Raw genomic sequence first — 23,650 nt, forward strand, 5'->3', positions numbered from 1 at the left:
CTTAAAAGCCTAATTTTCCTATAATCAGCACACTGTCGTCTAATATTTTTTTTCCACCTCTTATTAAAAGTGACTGTTCTTTTTTTGCCGATCATCAGATGGCTCTATCTGTCACTGGTCTGTAAAATGACTGCAGCCTGCCAGACTAAATGCTAAAGCATTTTGCTGGAGCTTTTAGATGATGGTTACATTCCCACACAAGTAATTATGCGGCGGAGAGTCCCGAAATAAGGTTTAATTATACAGTAATCGTCTGTGATGGACACTGGGAAGTGGTGAGTACCGCCAGACTGCAATCCATCAATGACAAACCTCTGGCCAGTTTTAATTCCTCCTCATTTGCATCCTAACCTCCACACCAAGTTGCGCAAACGCTGTTAAATGTTAATAGGACCTGTCTCGCCACTCAAAATGAATGCTTAAGCCATTTTTTTGTCACTTTTCCCTCCTTCCTCCTCCCTCCACACCACCACTCACTCTCTTCTCTCCCCCTTTCATCGCTTGTCCTCTCTTTATCTAGCTACCTCTATAACCCACTCCCTTTCTTTTATTCCTTTCCAAAGCCATCGTCTTCATGCCATTCTCTCCTTTCCTGTCATCCTTCCTCCAATCTTTCACTCTGCACGGCGGCCCCTCCTCCCTCCTTCTCTCCCTCCTTGCAGGCCTCGCCGTGGAGGAGGCACAGAGCGGTCACTGATGCACTAATTGGGAGCAACACTTACAGTTTTATCTCCCCCTACCACTAATAGCGGTCTGTGCTGAAGCAACTCACCTTAGGAAGAGGAATGGATGGATGATTTGGAGGTAGGAGGAGGTGTGTGGCGGTGGGGGGTGGGGGGTGGGGGGGTGTTGGTGGAGGCCTTCACTGAGAAATTCCTCCATGAAGACCGCAGCGCAGACTCAGTGTGAGATTGGGCCCTTAAGCCATCATAGTTAATCCATATCCCGTAGGACCTCGGACTCAATTCTCTGCTTCATTAATTGAAAACGATGGCCTTTTTTTTGGTGTGAGTGAATAAAAACAAGAAGCCATTTATGAAAAAAGAAAAGAAAAGCATTTTGTCTGGTTTTGTTCCTGAAGTAGCTGCAATCTCATTATGCCTCTGCGCTGCATTTCAAAATGTGCTATCATCTTTGTCTTGATTGTCTCCCAGCGTCGGGAGAGATAAATACACACGACGCTTTGCTGTGCTGATGCCAGGACTGTTTTTCAGTGAATCATTTGAAGTCTTATCAGCCTTTATGGAAATAAAGCCTTTGCCTAATAAACTGTTCCACAGGCTTCGGGAGAGTAGCACATAAACACCTTTTTTCTCCCGACAACGGCATCATTAGCGCATCTTGTTCAATGCTTTACACATAATTGGAATCAACATCTATTGTTCGTGTTCTTGACCTTCCACTTGTTTTCCAGCAGACACTCAGAAACATTGTATTACTGCTGAGAGGGAATCTTAACTAGGAGAACACATGCTAAGCGCCTTTGTCTTTGTTTTATCAGGGGCACATTGCCTCACTTTGAATATAACTTGAAAACCCATACCTTTCTGATTTAATGATTAAAATCCCATTGTGTAGTCTAACACACGATTGAAATTAATCACATTTTCTATTTTCTTTTACATGCTGTTGACATCTGTCCATGCGGGACAATAGTATGGGAAACAGTGCAAGTACACAAGTCCATTATCGATAATCATAAGTCCTAAACCGTAAACGTAGTATAAAAACTATTACAAGTAGACATCCTGCATTCAGCTTTACTCACGTTGAACTGCTTAAGTAAAGTAAAGACTACATGATGTACTTTCCACCACTACAATTCAGCGCTGGATCCATGAAATTAGAATAATAAACTCTGGCAATGTGACTAAAACTAAGCTGAGAGTTCAGATTTTGAAGATGTTGAAGATGAAACTGAATTGGCTTCACCTTTTGCTGATGCATGGAGATCCTGTATGGAACATCTCGCATGCAAATGGTGGTCTTGATTATGCTAATATATCATTATGTTAATGGTGTCCTTCTTTAATAATGCATGATGTTGGCATATTGCTAATGCATTGCATTTATTGTCATGCAAATGATATGTTAGAGGCTTATTAATTGACACTTATCAGAGATTCTAAATCACAACAGGAATGAGCTTTGATATGGTAGAAAATAATAATTAACAGTGTGATTGAAGACCACATTCATTCATTCATTCATTCATTCGTATCTACAAGGTGTCACTCGATATTCAAGATCAGGGATGTTCTTTAGGTTTAACAGCTGGCTGTTATCACTCCAGCTCTTCTCTTAAGAGGCTCCTGTGCAGCCATCATCAAGATTCAAAGGCGCCAAAGAATGGGATCCATGTGATCGCGCAGCCCCCTCGCTAACGGGGAGTCAGACGTGAGTCATCCTCACTCCCAAAGCCCACCTCCCTCGGCAGAAAAAAACTTAAAACAAGCCTTTTTCCGGCGTCACAGGAGGGTACCTTCAGAAACACTCTCTTGCTTTTTTTGTGTTGTCAAATTGGTGGCGCTTGTGTAGTGTTCACAGGCACTCGGGGATGGGCTGTCGTGTTAGCGGTGAGTGGCAGACCAACCGACTGACAGCCAGCAAGGTTGTCTCTGGAGGATTCCTACTGAGGAGGTGTCGCTGAGTGAACTATCAGGCACTGTGATGTGCATTAGGCTCTGCAAGAGACCTCTACAAAGACAGGTTTTTTGAAAGTGGGTGGAGGTGTGTTTTTTATTATTATGAGAGATTCATTAGCTGTCTAACTTTTTTTCCAGATCATTGCTCATCAAAGCCTTTCATCTTTCGAGACAGTGACGGACAGGTTGAAATAACTTGAATTCTGCCTCTGTGATTGATTCTATAACAGCACATACTGTACCAACACCATCATCTGATCATCATCTGATTTTTTCCTGCTCTGCGAGGAAAATCCGTCACTGCTGAACTGCTTCTATTTTCTCCACAGTGTATCGTGTTGGAGCTGTAGTTTCCTACATGATTTTCTCTCGGCTATAATGCCACATTGTGTATAACTGCCGATGGAGACATCCAATTAGTAGCCAGTCAGGCTGTGTTAGCTTAGTTGAGAACACACACACACACACACACACACACACACCACACCACATGTGTTGCAGATGTACAAACATACACACCCACACACAGGCAAGGGATGGATGCACACAGAAAAACGCACACAACCACTTGCTGTTTCCACATGAGTACACTCAGTGGCGATGGGGGATGGGAGACCTGAGATGTGAAGAGAGAGCGGGGATCGTGGCGGCGGCAGTTGCAGCGATGGTGGTGGTGTGGTGGCAATCTCACCCAATCATGTGTGCTGGGAATGACTTCATTAGGAGGGCCTGTAGAAGTCCGGTGCCTGGGAATTGCGTTTGCGCCGGGGATTGGAGGGAGGTATGGAGCGGAGGCAGAAACAGGAATGAGTACTGAATCCCTCTTTTATCTGGCGTGTGATGGAGAGATCCAAATCAACAGCTGTCAGTCAGGTGGGCCCCAGGGCGAAGGCCTCCGGCGGTGGGGGAGGATGAGGCTGAGGGTGGGAGGGAAAGGGGAGATCTGGTGGAAGTCTGATGGGAGATGGGGTTGGCGAGGACAGGGCCTGACTGATGGGGTGAGTGTCAACCCTGGGTTCCTCCACAGGTTTATCACATCAAATCCTGGTTCACACAGGGTGGGGATTTGCATTTCCAGAAATCAGAACTACTTAAAGATAAAAGTAAAAAATCCTATACTTTTACTACCTATTTGCAAACTTCAACAATATTACGGATGTATCCTATTTCTTTTGGCATGCATGCTATTACATTTAACAGCTCCAGAGGCCTCTGAAGTTGGTTAAGAGTAGATCCTGGATGACTGCAGCACAGAAACAGATGAGCACACACCTTCTGAGACATGTTGTGGACTGATGTTGTGGTTTTAGTTGCTATTTGCATTTGATCTGAACATTTAATAAGATGTTACCCCACTTAAATTAAGGTAGTTAAGTGGGCACAGCTATGGAGAAGTTATATCCACAATGCATTTCAGTCAACTTCTGTCAAAAATTATAAAAAGAGGCTTAGGACCTGTCTGATGAACCAAACGTAACTGTCTGTACTGATCTGAACAGAATATCTGATTTTGTTTGGCCTTCCTGTCTCTCATAACCACTCATACATATACATATATATATATATATATATATATATATATATATATATATATACACACACACACACACACACACACACACACACACACACACACACACACACACACACACACACACACACATCCTCATTATATCTATATTCTTTTAATTTATTGAATGCCTTTATTGTATGCTTGTTTTTTGAATTCCATGCTTACTTGTGTTTAAATTGTAGTTTTCAGGACTTTTGTAATTGCTCATGATACTTCTTTTCCTTCTCTTCCTTAGGTGAGATCCTTTCTATACGTCCCCAGGGGTTCACTTAATCTCACCTGCACTCTTTCTTTTTTCTTTTCTTGTTGTGTTCCTATTGCATTGATTTTATTGTGCAACATAAATACTACTACTGAATACTACTATTTTATACTAGAGATGTTTAAGGGTCTACCTGAACCCTAGAACCCGAGACCCGAACCTAACCCGTACAGGTTCAGATCCACACCGTTAACTGGGTCCGGGTCGGGTGTTCTGTTCCATTACCGCAGGTCCTGGGTCTGTTTAACATTATGTGTAATACCCGAGTGGAGATCAGACATGCTCATCATTATAGAAGTGCTGTGTGTGTGTGTGTGTGTGTGTGTGTGTGTGTGTGTGTGTGTGTGTGTGTGTGTGTGTGTGTGTGTGTGTGTGTGTGTGTGTCAAGGTTATAACAGTTTTTAATTGAAATGAGTTTTTATTTTATTTTACTTTTGACTTTTGGATTTCATTTCAGTTAAGTTTCAGCTAGTTTTCAGTCTGTTGTAATCCCTGGCAGTATAGTTTCAGTTTAGTCTTGAAGGTCAGTTTTTATTTAGTTTTAGTTTAGTAAAAATAGTTTTCACTGCTTAATTTAGTTTTAGTTTAAACTTAAACTTTACAATAATACCCCTGGTGTGTGTGTGTGTGTGTGTGTGTGTGTGTGTGTGTGTGTGTGTGTGTGTGTGTGTGTGTGTGTGTGTGTGTGTGTGCTACCTGCGCGCGCGTAGCAAATACCGTGCGCGAGCGACGGGCCCCTGCGTAGGAGGTGAAGGGTGAGGCCAATCAGCAAATTAGCGATGCTAACGTCGAGCAACGAGTTCTTTCTGTTCTACATGGCTAACAGCCGGTGTTAGGTTTGTTATGATAGATGCAACAACACTGCCTAGCTGATTCTAAACGAGCCGCGTTTGTCATGGTCCGTCACCGCGACAGCAAGTGTACTTTTAAACTGAAATAAGGAGTGGATTCAGAAAGAGAGCAATTACAGAAACCTAGATGGATTTGACCCTTTTTCTTGGCAAGGAGGATGGCCAGGCGCCAGGCACAGAGGAGCAAGCTACTAATGTTACATAAGGTAAGACACAAAGTTTTGTTTTGACAACTGGTAAATAAAGGCTAACTTGTTAATAGTGTCACCCGGGTCTGGGTCAGATTTGTGTCCGACATTTCTCGGCTCTGCACGGGAATATTGTCCATCAACAGCACACTCAAAAATCAACTGTAGTTACTGTAGTAAGCATACTGTCTGCTTTGAGTCTATTTTTCAGTGTGAACACACTACATACGAATAAGCTGCTTGGTATCAGTAGTCTGGGTTTGTGTCACTGTAATTGTGCCTGATTGGCTATTCCTCTTCTAAGCATAGACTGCATGGAATTATTTAAGAGTTGCTCTTAAAGGCAACCCTTACTACTGTAAGAAGCAGTAGGCCTAAGTCACGTGATGAATGTGCCTTATTCTTCAATTTTAGCCAACTTTAATTATGCCTTAATTGGCTCTTTTAAATATTACAAACAAGTGTAATTCTTAGATGTTATAAATAGGTAAATAAGGGCCCACTCAAATCAAGCTGCATTCATGCACATCATGGATTTGTTTTTGTCTTTTTCAACCATTTTATAAACCAAACAATTAAATGGATTATTTGAGAAAATAGACAGATTAATTGACTATGAAAATAATGGTTAGTTGCTGCCCTATAAGAGAAATGTTCATATTGTTGCTATGCATTTCCCAGAACCCCTTCTTTCTTAGGTTTGCTTTTATTTTAGAGGATATCAAACAGCCTATATTCCTCATTACTATATAAAAGCAGGCTATTATGTAAAGTGTATATTTCTCGTAGTCAAATCCCTGTAATAAACCCAACACCCCCTGCTACTGGCGACTTCTGCTCAGAGATGAGGGGGAGTAGAGTAGATGCAGAGAGAGAGGTGAGTGTGTTTGAGCACCGCGAAGGTCACTCCAGATTGAGAAGTTTGTCAAAATGTGATGACATCAGCAGTCTGTAAACTGTTATTGGCCCTTGCTGAGCATTGGCCACGTCCAAACTGTCTGAAAGTACAAAAAAAGCAAACACACACACACACACACACACACACACCCAAACTGACTGCCACCACTCTGCCAGAAATGATTGCCTCCGAGGTTTCTTTTTTCTTCTCCCATCTCCCCTTGTTCACCCATGCAACCCCACCACCCCCTCACCACCACCACCACCACCAACACCAACAACAACTCATATCCCCATCCCCCACTGTCTTTCTGCCTCCTTCTCACAGGCTCGTACTGTAGAAAGCAGGCTGCCAGATATGTGTAAGCTTCTAGGAAATAGGCAGAGGAGGACGAAAAGCCAGATCTGGATTTAATGACATTAAACATGGTTTTTATGCTCAATAAGAGGCCTATATTATGATTGATCCAAGACAGTCAACACTTAATCTCGACACAAATGGAATCGTCTGTCACTGAGTCTATTGAGTCATCAATATCTGCTGCAGTTATTTCTCTTCATCCCCCCCCCCTCCCTTCCTGGATCGTTTACAGTGAGTAATCATCTGTCTGGTCGCTCGCGTCTCGGGGGTTTGATCGGATAGCGCTTTTGAACACGGGCGGAAACCTGCCTGACAATCCAACAAGCCACTCACTGAAGATTGAGAGGGCCCCATTATGTCGGCTGCCCGTGGCCATATCAGAAGGCTTTTCTTCTCCCTCCACTCGTCTCTACATAACACACAGCGGTAAATAAATCACAGCGCCGACTCTGTTTATCGATCGGCCCCGCTGCAAGCCCCCCCCCCTCCTCGCGTCTGCTCGCTCTTCTCCGCAGGATGAATTGTTGCTTTGTGTATTGAGGAGGGCGAGATTGTCAAAACACAGAGGTGCTGTGTCAAAACAAAAAGGAGACTGAGAGAATGGGAATACGCGCTCCGACTGCATGACCCACTGTGATGCTGCATACTTAGCCTTGATTAGGCTCCACATTAATCGAAATAGTTTCAATTAGTGGCAGCGTTTGCTTTCCTGCAGGGGAGGCCTGTGTCCTGCTGGGACTTCTCTATTGGTGCCATTGTTTCAGGCAAGATCAATTAGTTACAGAGAAGTAATTGAAGCCATTCTGAATACTTATTTAACCAAGACATGCATACAGCTCAATTAAGTTATGCCAGGATATTGAAAGTGATTTGCCGATTCACAGACCATTCATTCTGAAAAGAGACTAACTCATTGACTAGGTAAATGACCTAATTGTGCTCTTTAAACAAAGTCAATTAGAGTTAAGGAGACTGACAACACTGAAATAGACTTGATCCTTCAGCTAAGCTACGTAACTACATTTTTCCCAAAATGGCAAACTAAATATTGAAAGATCACAAGTGAAATTAGTGCACCCATCAGCTTGATTCATATAAGTCATAGGGGGGAGCAGGTACGAAAGTGACGCCATACTAAAGTGATACTTTATGTCTGATTTATGCACCTGAGATTTTCTAACTACACAGATGGGCGGATAAAATATGGAGAACTTCGAGGAGCTGCTGGTTTGCCGCGAGGAGAAACCTGCACAGAGTATAAAAGATCAAAATTTTTCCTTGTAACAATTCCGTGTCAGCTCATGTCCCTGTGAGCGTCCATGCAGAAAGCATAACTGAGACACCTGGTATTGATAGAACACGCGTGAGTTGTTGATCGCAATGACAAATAAGTTTCTGTCTGTAACGTTACCTTTTTAAAATGACGTTTATCTGAAAAGTGTTCCTTTCATAGTGGCTTTCCCCTGCATACACTATGAACACCCTTTACGTTACAGTCTGTCACATTGTGCCTCTCCGTCCCCCCCTCCAGCAACATTCCCACTTCCCCAAACCCATTCCTTGCCATTCTCTACCCGTCCACCAGCTGCCCTCAGACTTTTCCACCTGCCCCTGTCACCTGACTACCACATCCACCGGCTCACCTGTTTCTTCTTTCCCTTGTCTGCCCTGCAGTATAACCAGCCTTTTTGCCGTGTGCGTTGTATCCCTGCACGTGTACCTGCCAGTAAGCCTCTTTACACCATTGTGGCAATAAATCCATTACAGTTTTTTTCGATTGCTAAACGACAGTGGGCACAACAGGAGTCACATGTGCAAAACTCTAACTACAGTCTGCACAGCAGCAGTTCATGTGGACCAAACTCTAGTTAGTTTTTCATTGCTTGAACAGAGTTTTCAAAACTCTACACACTTTTCCCATGACTTTAACCACAACGTGCACAACACTGTGGATCTACAGCACTTTGTTCAAATGCTAACACACTGCTGTCAAAACTGTTAACCACGCATTCAAAACAGAATAGATTTCAATCTGGTGCCTATCAAACACTGCTGATTGGAATTTTAGCTGAAAGCCTAAGCAGATGTCTTGTTTTAGACTAGTTAGTGAACATATATGGTATTTATACAGAGAAAGCTCAGAAAGCCTTTTTTTGTATACAAACATCAAATAAGAAGGAAACAATTATACACTGTACCGTTTGAGAATAACAGGTAAAAGAGCAAAGATACCAACATGTCCAGGTAAGATGTCTGAGGTTATATACACAGCTATAAAAAAAGTTTTTCAGAAAGTAATGGAGGTGAAAGCAATGGAAACACCACATTCTTTTGTATTTAGAGATGATGCAGACATCCAACGTGATGAAGAAAACTTGCCACATGATGCTGGAGAGAGGCAGGATTAGTCACACTATTCTTTGTTACTGTTACGTATGTACCTTTAGTTTTTTTCCCAGTAATTCCATAAATTACTAGAGACAAAATACTACATCGAAGAAAACTGCTGATTTTCATTCCTTCTTATTTACCTTACGTACAAATTGGTATATATTTTCCTTAAACTATTGAGTAATGTCAAGTCACTCAAATTGTTCAAACTGTAAAGATGAAAAAGTTTGTAATTTCTGTATTGGTGTTTGATGCTAGTGTTTTTACTCTGTGTGTTCTGAGTGACAGTGTGTGTGTTATCTAGATGAGGAGTGTTCATAGTGTTTGGCTGCACTGAGCCTGTTTTGAGACATGTTAAGAGTTGTGTTGCTTGGAATGAGTTTTGCAGGAGATGTGAACTGTTTAGTTCAGGTGACTTGGTAATGCAGACTGTGGTTTGAGTTTTGCACATGTGGCTTCAGTTGTGCCCAGTGTCGTTTAGCAATCGAAAAAAACTGTAACAGTACCAGTCTTTCTGTGTTTTTGGGTCCTGTGTGTGTGTGTGTGGTTAACCTATAAAATACTGTATGTATTAGAGCAGCTTTATGTTACTTGCCTGAAAGCCAAATTGTAACAAAGATGGCTTTTTAGAGAAAAGGCATCACTCTCAAACACCACTCTATTATTACAAGTGCGCAGTGTATTTTTGCAGTCCAACAATCCAACCGAGTGATAAGTCTTCTCTGGCGAAACAGGCTCGATTTTGGTAGTTGGAGTCTTCCAGTTAAACTTTCATGCGTATCATAAAATAATATTTAGGCATATCAACTTAATAGTTCTGAATTGGGACCCCCAGTGTTTGGAGCAAGCTGGTGAAATTAGCGTATGAAATGTAAGGTTTGCAGAAGTGAGTAGGCTGCAGCTGTAATCAAAATGTCATATCGTATGCTGTTGATCTAATTTTCAGGTTATACTTGTGGACAATTAGCAAGCCAACAAAGGCTAATTACAGATTTCAATTGAGTCTTATTTTTAATTTGAGTTACTTAGAAATGTTCAGTGGTGGAAGAAGTATTCAGATCCTATGCTTAAGTAAAGGTACTAATACCACACTGTAAAAATACTCTGTTACAAGTAAAACTCCTGCATTGAAAATGTTACTTAAGTAAAAGTATGTAAGTATCATCAGGAAAATGTAATTAAAAGTATTAAAAGTAAAAGTAAGTAAAATCTCACACATTTTAGAAACTGTAAATGATCCAAACAGTTCTGTCAATCAACTAAGTGTTTAATCAGCTAATCATCTCAGCTAGACTTGTAGACCGTTATATTGTTGGGTAGTTCAGTTGATAATAAAACATTTTTTATAAACTACATCTGCTTTGTGTGCAAAAATCTTAATTTGTGAAGTAACTAGTAACTAAAGCTGTCAGATTAGTGTAGTGGACTAAAAGAGTACAAGTAGAAAGTGGCATGAAAAGACTCAAGTAAAGTACAAGTACCTCAAATGTGTACTTAAGTACAGTACTTGAGTACATGTTGAAAGCTGAACTAACAACCCAGTATACGGTTTACTGTACATGCAATGTTGACATCCAGTGCCAATGCAGTTAGCAGTGTGACCTTTATGTAGCGAGGCTGAAAACGGGTGCTAGGTGTGGAGGTCGGGGTGACGTGTGCCTATTTATTACAGTAACCTAAACCACAGTATTTCTCTAAACTTAACCGTGATAGTGTTGCTCAATCACCATACTACAGTTGCCATGTACTGATATTGTAGAAAGCAGGAATTTTCATGAAAAAAAAATAAAACTAATACTGACGTTGTTGTCTTGAAACAGGGTTGAGCCTAAATACAAATTGGATAAGGCGTTTGAAAGGACTCACATTTGATAAGTGGAGTCAATACCGGATTCATATTTGATAAAATGCTATGAAACCCCTACTCTAGTAAAGTTACAGTCCCTATGCATCTGTCAAAGGGTTAAGCAAGGTGGGTTCCCGAGGCAGAAAACGTCCTATGACTAGCAATCAGCACTAATAAGATCCATCTTCTCTTAAAAGACTCTGTGAAAAGCCCTAAATCCATTCCGAACAAATTCAAAGGGGAGATAGGATAAGGAGCCATGTGCTATGATGTTTTCCTCTCTCTCTCTCTCTCTCTCTCTCTCTCTCTCTCTCTCTCTCTGTCTCTGTCTCTGTCTCTGTCTCTCTGTGTGTGTGTGTGTGTGTGTGTGTGTGTGTGTGTGTGTGTGTGCCCACTTCTATCTCTTTCTTTCCCCCTCCACTTCATTATCATTCCCAGGTTATCCCAGCAGCCAAGTGAATCTGGAGCACAAATGAATTAAGGGAGAATTAAGGAGCCTGTGCAAAGTGAAGCCTTTCCAAATCTCGGCAAAGATGAAAGGTGGGCCTGCTCATACATGTGCATTCACACTCAAACACGTGCTCACATGCGTCCACAACACTTATCTCACACACACACACACACACACACACATACACACACACACACCCCACATATGTGTACTATGTAGCAGGTACAGGTCTGTAGATTTGTGGCTGTCAGTGAGTGTTTGTTGGGAGTGTTTGTCCTCACCTTGCTTCTGGGCCTCGTGCCAACACAACTTCCTGCAGTCCTCGGCCAAGGCAACACAATGGCGCTTAACGTAGCCCGCCACCCTCCCAGCATATCAAATCAGTTGGGGGAAAAAGTTGTTCACAGGGAGGACAAAGCAGTATGCATTACATTCTACAGAGACATATACAGTCACAGTATATACTGTACACACACACACACACGTATAATGCACTAATGTTGAATTGAGCATAATGTGTTAAATTGCAAATGATGTCCTCTGTAAGTGGGAAACGTATATTTCCCCTCCATGGATGATGTAGAGGACACAGCCCAGAAGTTTGACATTGAAATGGTTCAGTGGAAAGTGAAAATGAGACTTTCCCTCCAACCACCTCTGTTTCATTCCCAGCTGATACAACTGATGCAAGTTTTCTACCACGATCAAAGGTTTTCTAAACGTATGTTTGAGTTGCCTTGAGTTGCCTGAACCCAACATGTTTGAACCAACTAGTTAAAACGTGTGAATCAGAAGGAACATGTCCTCAGTATTCTCTTGGAATTTCAAGGGTTTTAATGACGTGATGAAGAGTTTACATTTTACAATGACACAAATTATACTATGATGCTTTGGAGAGTCAATCTTTTTTTTTTTTATTTGACTGCTTTTTGGGCAAAGGAAATAAAACAAAAGATATCTAATGAAATGACTGTTATGTGAATGGTGTTATTAGGACGAACCCAAAGATCACTCTGCAGTATTTTAGTGTCTTTCAGCTCATTGTTTTGCTGCAGGTGAAAAACCTCTGATAAACTCACTGTGTACATGTGAACAAAAATGTATGTTCAATACGTGAATTCATAAGACGTTTTCTTACCATCAACCCAACATTTACTTTCGTCCGCCATGTTGTAATATGATGTCAACTTGGCAACTCGTGTACCAACATTTTTTCCGAGTTTTTCTGACTTGACCTGATTTCTCCCAGTCGGGAACTCATTTTTCCGATTATTCTGACACTACAGGAATGCAGCAAAAGACTGGAAACAGAGAGAAACGGCTGACCTAAATCTTCCCACAGGTAAAAAAAAAAAAAAAAAACAATCCCAGCCTACCAGCACCTTAAAACTAGTTATACTCTTGTTGCACAGCCTGCTGGCCGTAGCTTCATATTTAGCTTACAGATGTGAGAGTGGTAGCTACATTTTGAGAGATTGCGTTAAAAAGGTTGCTGTTGAAAAGCTTCTTTTTAAAAAAAAAAAAAAAAAAAAGAAAAGATATTCTTCACACCTACATTTCTCATGCCAATTAAACAACTTAATAGTGGAGAAATTCCATCCTATTCCCTCTCCATCCCAGAGCCTTTGCTCAGTTTGCAGTCACACACAACACCTCCCTTTGCTGTCTAATAGTTCCAACTCTAGAATACATGGGACGCCCAGTTGGCAAGAGACCCAGCCTAAGCAGCCACCTCTCTCACATCTTTACCCTGCTCAGTAGGAATCAAAGGCAGGGAGAACAGAGACAGGGATGAGGGTGGAAAGGGCCTCTGCTGTGGCTTTTAAAGCTTCACTATTTGGAATTTAAAGAGTTGAATACAAGAAGTAGTTTTTCTCTTGCTTTGCCTCTGCCTTGACATGCTGTAGTTTTTGTAGTAGTAACGCCAGTTATATTTCAAGCCTCCAGCTTTCCTTTGTTCTGATTTAATAGATCTGTTGAGTGTACTTCTCCAGTCATTATCATCTTGTCTCCTAATCATACAATTGCCTCTGGAAGGTCTGGAAAAGCTGTTTCATTGATTTTGCAGGAAATGCAGATTGATCCGGCTGAATTTGCATGGGAATCCATTCCGTTTGAGCCGAGAGATCATAATTGATCAGATGGGATAAAGCCTGCATCTGGTTTGCCTTTCAAAGGTTAAGGTGAAAATGAATTTGCTTGTTCGTTAGTTACATTTCAATCCTGTAATTAAGTCTTGCAAATGATTAAAATGTAAAACAATGGAGCAATGAATGTGACTTTGATTGCTTGTTTGTTTTATTCGATAACATGATCTGTTGGCCTGATGACCGTGCCTACAGAATCCTAATGAAGGTGAGTGAGCTGCTGGCTTAGAGAAACCAGCTTGCAAAAAAATCTTTCTTTTATTGTTGTTACCTTTCTCGAAGACAGTATTGTTTTGACTTATTCTTGACTACAATTGTTGCAAAAAAAGCTCCAAATTTTATGAAACTTTTATTTCTGAATGTCGTTTTGGATGACTGAGATGCATTTTAGCGAAAAGAGAGAGTGCTGTCAGTCAAAAATCCCCAGATAAATCAAGGCTTAAAGGTGATTTGCAGGACTTTTTAAATCTCTTAAAAAGGACACAGTAATCAATTGCAAATGAAAACTACTGTAGTTGTGGGACCTTTCTTAAATATTTTTTTTAGATTTAATGACCGATAAAGTTGAAAAAGGCCACATCCTGCAGATTTATTGCTAATCAATTAGGTTTTATACCAAAACTAAATATTGGAAAAGCAGACGTGGATTTATTGGATCTGCGTTATCCATATTCACAAAGATCGCAACCATAAAATCATTTACTCAGCTTTGATATTGATAAAATGTTTTACTATTTACGTTTTAATAACCATGTTGCCTCATTTGTTTATTGCGTACACAGACAGACATGTACAGTACTTTGGAATGAGCCAGGCTGTGGTATCAATCTTCTCATCTAACTCACATTGCAAAATGTCGATCTTCGGCTCAGAGGCACACAAATCTCTTTGAACGGTTTATCTCTCCCGTGTCTTTTTGGCTTTTTATTGGAAACCTCTACTTTTGGCTGGCAGGGCCACTTTTGCTGATTAAAACAACAAACTTTGCTGGTGGCAGATTAGCAGATGTAGCAGATTAACATAAATATTTGACTGAACATGCAGGGATAACACTGCATTTTTCCAAGCAGGCAGGAATATTTCATCAGCTCGTTCTCAAAACGGGGGGCCGGTGAAACCGAGAAGCTGGGGAAGTGTTTGTGGTATCGGCTGCTGGACAAACGCCGTGTGTGTGTGTGTGTGTGTGTGTGTGTGTGTGTGTGTGTGTGTGTGTGTGTGTGTGTGTGTGTGTGTGTGTGTGTGTGTGTGTGTGTGTGTGTGTGGCGCGCACAAGCTCGAAGCCTTCTGGACAGGGCCGAGGGTGAAGGGGAGTGCTAACACACTCTCCTTGTCAGCGGCAAGGGTAATTACTCCTGGCTGAAATTACTCAACATTTGTTTATAAGCTCCCCTGAGCACACTGTAAATAGATTGTCTGCTCAAGTCCAATGCCATTGAAGCCCTGCTGTCCCCAGCGCACACACACACTCACACAGGCTGTATGATCACTGCAATGCCATCTTTACTAGAGATGGTCCGATACCATTTTTTGCTTCCCGATACCGATTCTGATACCTGAACTTGCGTATCGGCCGATACCGAGTACCGATCCGATACCAATGTGTCATATAGTTTATTATGTTTAAACAACTGTATACTACTATCCCTGTATGGATGTGATATGATTTCTATCTTTGTTGTACGGTCTAGCTCAGGTTAAACTCTTTGTGAAACATGAACAAACACAAACAATTACGCCCCAGAACGGTATCGGCTCATCTCTAATCTTTACTGTATTGCACACATTAAGCCAGAATATTTTTACTGTACGCATTGTTGTTTTCTTTAATGCATTAGGTACCTTGGCAGGGCAGAATGTTGCAATACTCCAGTCCTGTCAAGTGACTTTATTCATCCTCTCGTTGGAACGTTTCATAACTCGGCGAGAGCCCTTGATATTTTCACTCCTCATGTAACTTTGTATGTGGTCGTGTTGAATCTATTTATTCAGTATTGATCTCTGCTTTGCCACCCTTTTCACAGCTTCACTCACCACTTTCCCTATCTCTCCCATACCTCTTTCTGTACCAACAATAGTCAAGATCTTTTTAGCATGCATATGAGAAGAGGATGAAGAAGGAAAAAAAACGAAAGCACTTCAAGTCAAGCTCCATCCATGTAGTTATTGTATGAGATGGTTCCTGTCAAAGATGACAGTTTGAAACACTTGACCCACAACAATGAATTCTTGGCCAGGGCCAAGTGACAGCCCAAAGTAATTCATTCTTTTGAAATGTTTAGGGAGATGGAGAGAGAAGTGAGGAGAAGGGCAGTGACATGTAGAGCGATAGAGCAAGACAAAGGAAGAGTGCAGGAGAGAAGACGATAGAACCAAAGAGAATTAAAAAAAAAAAGAAAAAGGCAATAGCAGGAAACATGCTATTAGGATAAATGAATGGAGAAAAAAAATCTGCTTATGCTTGCTACTGTAGCTACGGTTGATAGATTCTAACCCATGAAGCGTGCAGTGGTTCCCACAGAATTAGACCAGGGGGACGCAGCGGGGGTCTAATTGTGGGTTTGTTGCTGGTTAGACCCAGGGCTAGCTGCCGCCAGCTTGTTGAGGCCCGCGGAGCTAGGGTTTGTGCTCAGCTGGTGAATTTGAGCCGCTAAGGTCTCCAGTGCTCCGGAGCTGTCGCCGTCCGTTTTCCTCACAAAGTAGCAACGGGGAAGATTGTGAGTTGCGCTAAAGCTAACTAATTCTTGTCTCATTTGTGGTATGATAAACAGAGAATAGAGAAAGGGGGATAAAACATCCATTGAGTTTTCTACATTGTTTTTCACCCTCTGGGGTTCAACTGGCACTCTTTTCATTACGTCATCTTGTTGCGCTCTCTTCTGCATTGGTATAATGGTTTTCTGACTAGAGAATGGGCCACACTTTCTGCTTATCTCGATGAACCAACTCCTAATATTCGCATAACAGTAATTGATGGAAACAAGCATTCATTTGTATATTCTTTTGCCGATTTTCTGGAAATTCTGATCAAATTTGCGATGCATTTAGATGGAAACCTGACTATTGAGAGTGATAGAGGAAGGCAGAGAGATGGAAATAAACGGAAAGAAGATTTAAAAGGCATCCTATTAATTTAGTTGCAGGTGGAAAATAGCTTAAGCTTTTATTTTAGCATTACATCATTAAAACATGTTAGATGGAAACATTCTGAGTGAGCTGAAGGCTGAATTTTCAACACTAGCGAACCAAGAATTTTACCCTCTGATCAGGAAACCAAAGCAAACTACCAGCCTAGCTTACTGTGTCCTCTAATATCCTAGTAATTCCAGTTCTGAAACAGAAATTAAGATGCTGGTCAAGCCTTAGCAATGCAACGAGCAATCAGCACAGTGAGAGTTATCAATAAACATAAAATGGCTGATTTCTTAAGCAAAATGCAAATCCAGTGTGTGCACTTCAGTAGAATATGGTGACAGCTGGCTGCATTTTTTTACTTCTGTCTGAAATCAAAGACCCATTGTTAAAAAATGACTTAGGGTTTTTATTTGATGGTTAATCTGCCACCGTTATCATTGTGAACTGCATTTGTGCTGTGCGAGAACAGAAAGCTTGACATGGAGCGTGATAGAGGAAGGCAGAGAGATGGAAAGCAACGGAGAGAAGACGAGAGAAACCAAGAGAGCAAGCTTGCAGTACAGAAAGTGGCAACGGCAAATAAGAAGTGATGAAAGACATAAGGAAGATAAATAAATTAAAAGAAATCAAGGCATCTTATTAATCTACAAGAGCTCCAAGGTGGAAAATGTGATTCTGTTTGCGATAAGTGATTTGCTAATGATGATTTTGATTGTATTCTTCTGTACACAAACCTCCCAACATATGTTGTTGTTATTGCAAGCTGCCATCCGGGCTAATTTGTCTTAATTACACTGAGTGTGTTTGCTGCCTACTACCGCCGTCCACTGAGAGAGACAGACACTTTAGATAGAGTGGAGGGCGGGGAGCGCAACATCTGTCTGCTGAAGAATTGAAACACACACACACACACACACACACTTTAAAAACACACAATTTCAGAAACACGTCCTCGCATACACTCAAATATGAACACACTCGTATACTCACACAGGCATATACTGTACAGTGAAATACAAACACGCACACACACCTCTGTAATAAAACCTTGCTCCAGCCACCTCATCACCATCCCTTAGCCCTTACCTCCCATGTCCTGCTAATGGCGGCCACCACAGAGGTGACTGTGTGCAAATAGGGCCGTAGCGCCGATGGCCATCCATCACAAGGCCCCAGAGCAACATTACACCACTCTAATGGCCCACTCTGGCCTTCCTTATGATATTAATCCACCGCCTCACAGCACTGATTTCATTTGTAAAGTGGTGGGGGGAGACTAACTATTTGTTTTTTTGTTTTTTTTTTGTTTTCCAAGCACACATGCTGTATATACGTGCCCCGCCGCTCACCTTGGTCTCCAGCATATACACACACACACACACACACACACACACACAGAGAGAGAGAGAGAGAGGCATAAAAAAATAGATCAGCAGATGGACACACTCACCGACTTTGTCCACAGGATTTTTCCTGCTTCCCCCTCAACCTGCCATTACAGGGAGTCTAATTATATAAAGTAACTACAACATGCTGCATACATCTCATACTATCTCAGCAAGGTAGCAAAAAGAAACCTAATGGTATGTGAGAGTTTTCTTTGCAGGCTGAAAGTATCAAGAAAACAACAATTAAATTGCTGAGCGTAGCTTAGAGACTGCATCAATCCTCAAACACATTTTTACTTTGAACATCTTAGAGATGTTTGCGGTTAGACTCATGCAGGCAGTTGCTCGGACGACACTGTAACCTGCATTAACACTTTAGATTTCGGCTGCTTCTGTTCCCCTGCAGGGGAGCAAAATATAAGAGCATTTGACACCAGCTATCCTTTCTATTTGTCTGCACATTTATCACCTGAGCAACAGAGTAGCTGACGCGTTCTGAAAGCCAACACCAAGACGTTTTTTTGTGTTTTTATTAGGGCTGTCAATCGATAAAAATATGTACCCGCCATTAATCGCATGGTTGTCCATAGTTTCCATTTTTATTTTAAAGGAGATATATTTCAAGTTTTTAATGCTCAAGTGGTATTTGAGACTCTCCAGTGGTAACTCAACTCACAGTACATTCAAATAACTGTAGTCTTGTGGTGAGAACCATCGGGAGGGGAGGGGCTTTGAAACTGAACTTGCCATCAATTCATTTTAATCACGTGTCAAAAGAAATTGTGCCTTTAAAAGGAATTTGCGTTAACTCGTCGCGTTAATTTCGACAGCCCGAGTTTTTGTTCAGCAAGTCCTTTTGATGAAGACCAAGTGCTGTTTTTTACTCACTTATCACCTGCCTTGCATAAAGAATAACTATGGTTTTCAATGGTAAAAATGCCACAAGGAACTATTATGTAACATGGCTCCATGGAGATGCTTTTTGTGTCTTTTAATGTATTTTGGTACGGAATATTAAATGTTCAAGGTTAGTGTGAGGTGTTTCTAGACATAGAGGAAATAGCCGGGCACCAAGAGATGTGTTTAACAATGGCTGTTGGGGGTAAATCGTAGTAGACAGAAAATCAGAGCTCGTTCTCTTAGCGCTTCACACATCAGTGCATATTAAAACCAGTTATGAAGCTCGCGGGGGGGTCTGGTGACCCGGGGAGCAGATGGTGGGCTGAGAGGAAGGTCTGCTGCCTTGTCGTCAGAGCCCAAGACGTTCTTTGTTGTGTTTTTATTTTTTTCTGGAACAGACCACCGCTGGCACCAGCAGTGCATACACAGATACTACTGCACAATCTCACACACACACACACACACACACACACACACACACACACACACACACACACACCATATGAATGTCAAAAGCTAAAAGTGTCAACCTCAAAGGACATAGAAAAGCACGTTTTCCTCAAATACCTTCGTACATCTTGCAAAGGGAACATTTTATGAATCAACCCTGACACATGAACCCAGATATTGTCCTTCCTCGTGTGTCTGCAAACACACACACACACACACACACACATTCCCGCTAAATCCTCCCGAAACCTGAAAGCTTTTAAAACCACCACGACAACCCCCGGAAAAGAAGCGCGGTTCTTCCCTTTTTATCAAACATTAAATACTTCCCCATACTATACTACTGGCTATGGGTTCCTGCTCTCCTCCATACTGTGTTAAATTATAAAACAAAAAAGCAGTCTGTCCTAATGTAAAAATTTCATCGCTTGCTGCGGATGAACAGAGCAGTTGCAGACAAGCGGAGGAGTGGAAATGAGGAGAGCAGAGGAGCGGTGATGTCTGGAGCTGAACGTGTTGAGCCAGAGGTCAGCCCAAACTCCGGCGAAACCCAGAAACAATAACACACACACACACACACACACACACACACACACACACACACACGCGCACACACACACATTCACATTGTGTGCTTGTAAATTGTTGTGTTCACTTACTGAAAAACACTGGAATTTGAATAACCCCCGGTCATGAAAACAAACGTTGTGAATACTGAAAGATTGTGATGCCTTTTATTAAGAATTGACTGCTTTGAGTTCATCTGAATCGTCTGTATGATGTCCATGAAACTTGTAATATGTTGTGAATGCTAATGGCTCAGTGGGCAATGATAAGTGATGAAACGTCTTTGAATGCTGCTCTGTCCTTGGCTGACTGGTGGATGCCGTTTCATTATGGATATTCACTTTACTCTGAAAATTAACAAAACCTGGCAGGTATCAACAGCGTCGAAAGCGTTGTCTTTAAGCACTCCTCTGTGTTCTTTGCAGCCCTTGAACTTAAAAAAAATGGAACGGATTGAAGAAGCATAAGAGACTGAAGTGATATTGGTGAGCAAAGAAAATTAATATAAAAGTAAAACACTTAAAATACAAATCTTTGTTGCCAGAGGTAAAATTGCTGTCAGGGATGACCTTCTAGCCTATTGACAGGCTGGGCTCATCATGAGAGGGAGACAAAGACAAACATATTTCTATAATGAAAAGATTAAAGAAGGAAATAAATAAAGACGGGAACAAGAGAAGGAGTTGGCATGTTACTGTAACGTGTTAGATGAAAGACCTCCTCCAACCATACAAAAGACAGCAGTGACAAGTGGAGGGAGGATGAAAAAAAAAAGATTAGGTAGAAATAGTGAAGGAAATTAAAAGTTAGACTGAAGTATTGAAATCACAGAAACCCTCTGCAGAGAGGCCAGGAGGGCAGACCAAATATTCCTTTGACTTAACGTCTAATTCTGAATCTGATTATTAACCAGCAGGGTTTTAAATGTAAATATGCCATTATGCTGTCATTACAGTGTTCCCATCCCCAGGCCCACGGGTCAGCCCAGCCACTGTTAATTTTGCAGGCAAAAGCTTCCCTCCCCGCGCTCTTGAAATGTTAATAACTTTCTATTAGTTAATGTAGCGTGACTAAAATTCCGATTAGATATAATTCATTTTAATATCTGTGACTGGCCGGCGTGATCATTTTCCGCCACGTTCTCCCGGCCGCATTACACAATTCTAAATTGGACTCATTTACATTGGCTGGTTAAATCAAGGCCTTCTCGTGCAATTTAGCTGTCATCAAATCAATTTTGTAATTTTCTTTGCTCTTTGAGGTACGACTGTTTCCGAATTGAATAATACCAGCCATCACATTTAATTAGCCGTTATAGCATGTGTCGGAACAGGAGGGGATGCAGCAACATCTCAAATGCAACGAGACAGCATCAGCAGCCACACCTTGGACACATTAGATACGAGATTGTGTTAGACAAGCGTTATTTTCCCTTCATTTACTGTAGGTTTAACCAGCAAATGTCTGTCTAATTATGTGTCCATTATTGCTTTGTCTTAGTTAGGATTGGTGTTTTTTAAAGTGAAGCAATGAAACATTGTGAACATTTGCACAGTTGATCTGCCACCGTGGCAAAAACGCTCTTTCATCACCAATCTCAAAGTTGAAACTTGCAACATCTCATCCTCACTGGTTGCACAAAAGAACACTGCACAGAGGGTGTGCTGGGAGTTTTCGGTGGGACCACTGTGGGTTAGGTAGGCGCTGGAGTGGAGCTCCCATGTGGCTTTGCTCAATGGTGACTGAACCATAAGAACAGAGGGACAGAGGGCTGCGCACCACAGGGACTCTGGGATAGCTCAACCTTCTCTGGGAGGACCACTGCCTTGGGTAAGTGGTGGTGTCGCTCCAGATCAGAGGACAGCAAGGCTCTTGAGGGTAGGCGGAGCAGGGTGGGATGGCAGGAGTTGGAGGGGAGGCAGGGGGAGATGAGGGTTGGCCGAGGCAGTGAGGACTGGGGATACGAGGGCAGACCAGTGGGAATAGCAGTGAGTAGGTTGGTTTTTCTTTGACTGGAGCCAGTATTGGAAATGTGGGCTCAGGCTGGATGATGATATTCAGGAGTGTTTTGTTAAAGCATTATGAATGTTTGAGCGACACAATATTAATTAAATGTTACATGACTCTGTAGGATTTATTTTTCAAATGTCAGATCCAACATTGTCCTTGTTACTACAACAAGATTTGTAAAGCTACCAGGCATGACTGAGTACGTTTACATGCACACCAATATTCCACTATTATTCCAAATATGACAATATTCCAAATTTGATACAGGTCATGTAAACCGCATATTCCGGTTGGATATTCTGAATAAGGCCTTTTTCCAAATATACTGTAGCATTTTCCGATTAAGACGTGTGGGATATTCCGCTATTATTTGGGTTTTAGAGGCATTCTTTGGACATGTATACAGGGCATTCGGAATATGTGTGTCTCAATCGGGTTTTTTACTGCAGTTTACGCCCAGTTTACAGCCTCTTGCCTGTTTATGGCTTACGGTCAGCTCTGTGCGTTTCTATGGTTGCTGTACACAAACCAACCAGCCAACAGTTTGCAAGGCTGCAGACCCGATAAGAAGGAGAAACACAGCTACTTTTAAACATTATCAAAGACTTGGATATCAACAGGTTTTTGGATATGCGCACACATCGTTATGCCGACCTTTTCAAGAAGCTGGTTGAAAGAATGAAAGAGGGACGCTGTGTTCACACGGTCCAACAAGTCCATCGCTGGTAAACTTTGAAAAAATTGTGTTTTGCACGGCTACATGTAAATGGGAATATAAGTGGAATATTCACTTTCATTAGCCATGTAAACAGCTCAGTCGGAATATTGTCTTTTTCGGAATAAGGGCAAAAACAGGAATATTATGTGCATGTAAATGTAGTCGATGAAATAAAAACCTGCAAATATTTAAATGCCAGTGTCTTACAAGGACCAGGCTCATTTAGTTAAACTTTCAATTAACATGCAACGGTAATGGGGCAGTGGCTACCATTGAGGACACTGAGGTCATGTCCTCTGAGATGGAGTTATCTCATATTATGTTTGAGTCTTCAACAGAAACTTTAAGGCTGAACAGAAGTTAATTATGAACTCAGGACGTGGAGTTTACAGTTTTTCTTGCTTTGGTACATCAACATCCAATCATTCTTTACATTCGTTAAAGTCGATTTCTCAAAACAATTATTACAAAGAGCATCACACAATGGATGACCTGCAAAAGCCTGTAACTTGCTCAAAATCTGTAGTCCATTCCTCAAAAGTAAATCTTTATGTTAATGAACATGTCAGTGGCATCAGAATGTCAAGTCCTTGTGTTACTGTTCACAAAGGAGATGCTTAGTTTTGTTGAAAAGCTTAGTCGTGTTGCCAATATAAAATTATACTGTGTAAGTATTTTCTGATGTACACTATGGCTAAATGTTTTATGACAATGATTGAAAATGCACAAGGCTGCACTTTTTGTGTATGGAATTCATACATTTAAACAGTACAAAGTCGCACTTTCCTTTATGTGAGATTAGGATTGCAAGAGATTGGACAGGATTCACATTTATGCTTTTACTGTATTTTTGGTTTTTCAACAAATTACAGT

General features: G+C 41.4%; 1 long non-coding RNA gene across 2 annotated transcripts; it reads left to right on the top strand.

Moving 5' to 3' along the window:
* The first annotated feature begins 5,250 nt into the window (after positions 1-5,250).
* On the top strand, positions 5,251-13,731 carry LOC116044797. Of its 2 annotated transcripts, none has more exons than XR_004896653.1 (4): positions 5,251-5,537; positions 11,453-11,554; positions 12,752-12,807; positions 13,503-13,731. It is a non-coding gene; the product is annotated as an uncharacterized LOC116044797 (long non-coding RNA). The 2 variants fall into 2 exon arrangements; XR_004103753.1 differs by having other exon boundaries at positions 13,534-13,731.
* The last annotated feature ends 9,919 nt before the right edge of the window (positions 13,732-23,650 follow it).

Source organism: Sander lucioperca, chromosome 24 (genome assembly GCF_008315115.2).
Source record: "Sander lucioperca isolate FBNREF2018 chromosome 24, SLUC_FBN_1.2, whole genome shotgun sequence".
Classification (NCBI taxonomy): Eukaryota; Metazoa; Chordata; class Actinopteri; order Perciformes; family Percidae; genus Sander; species Sander lucioperca.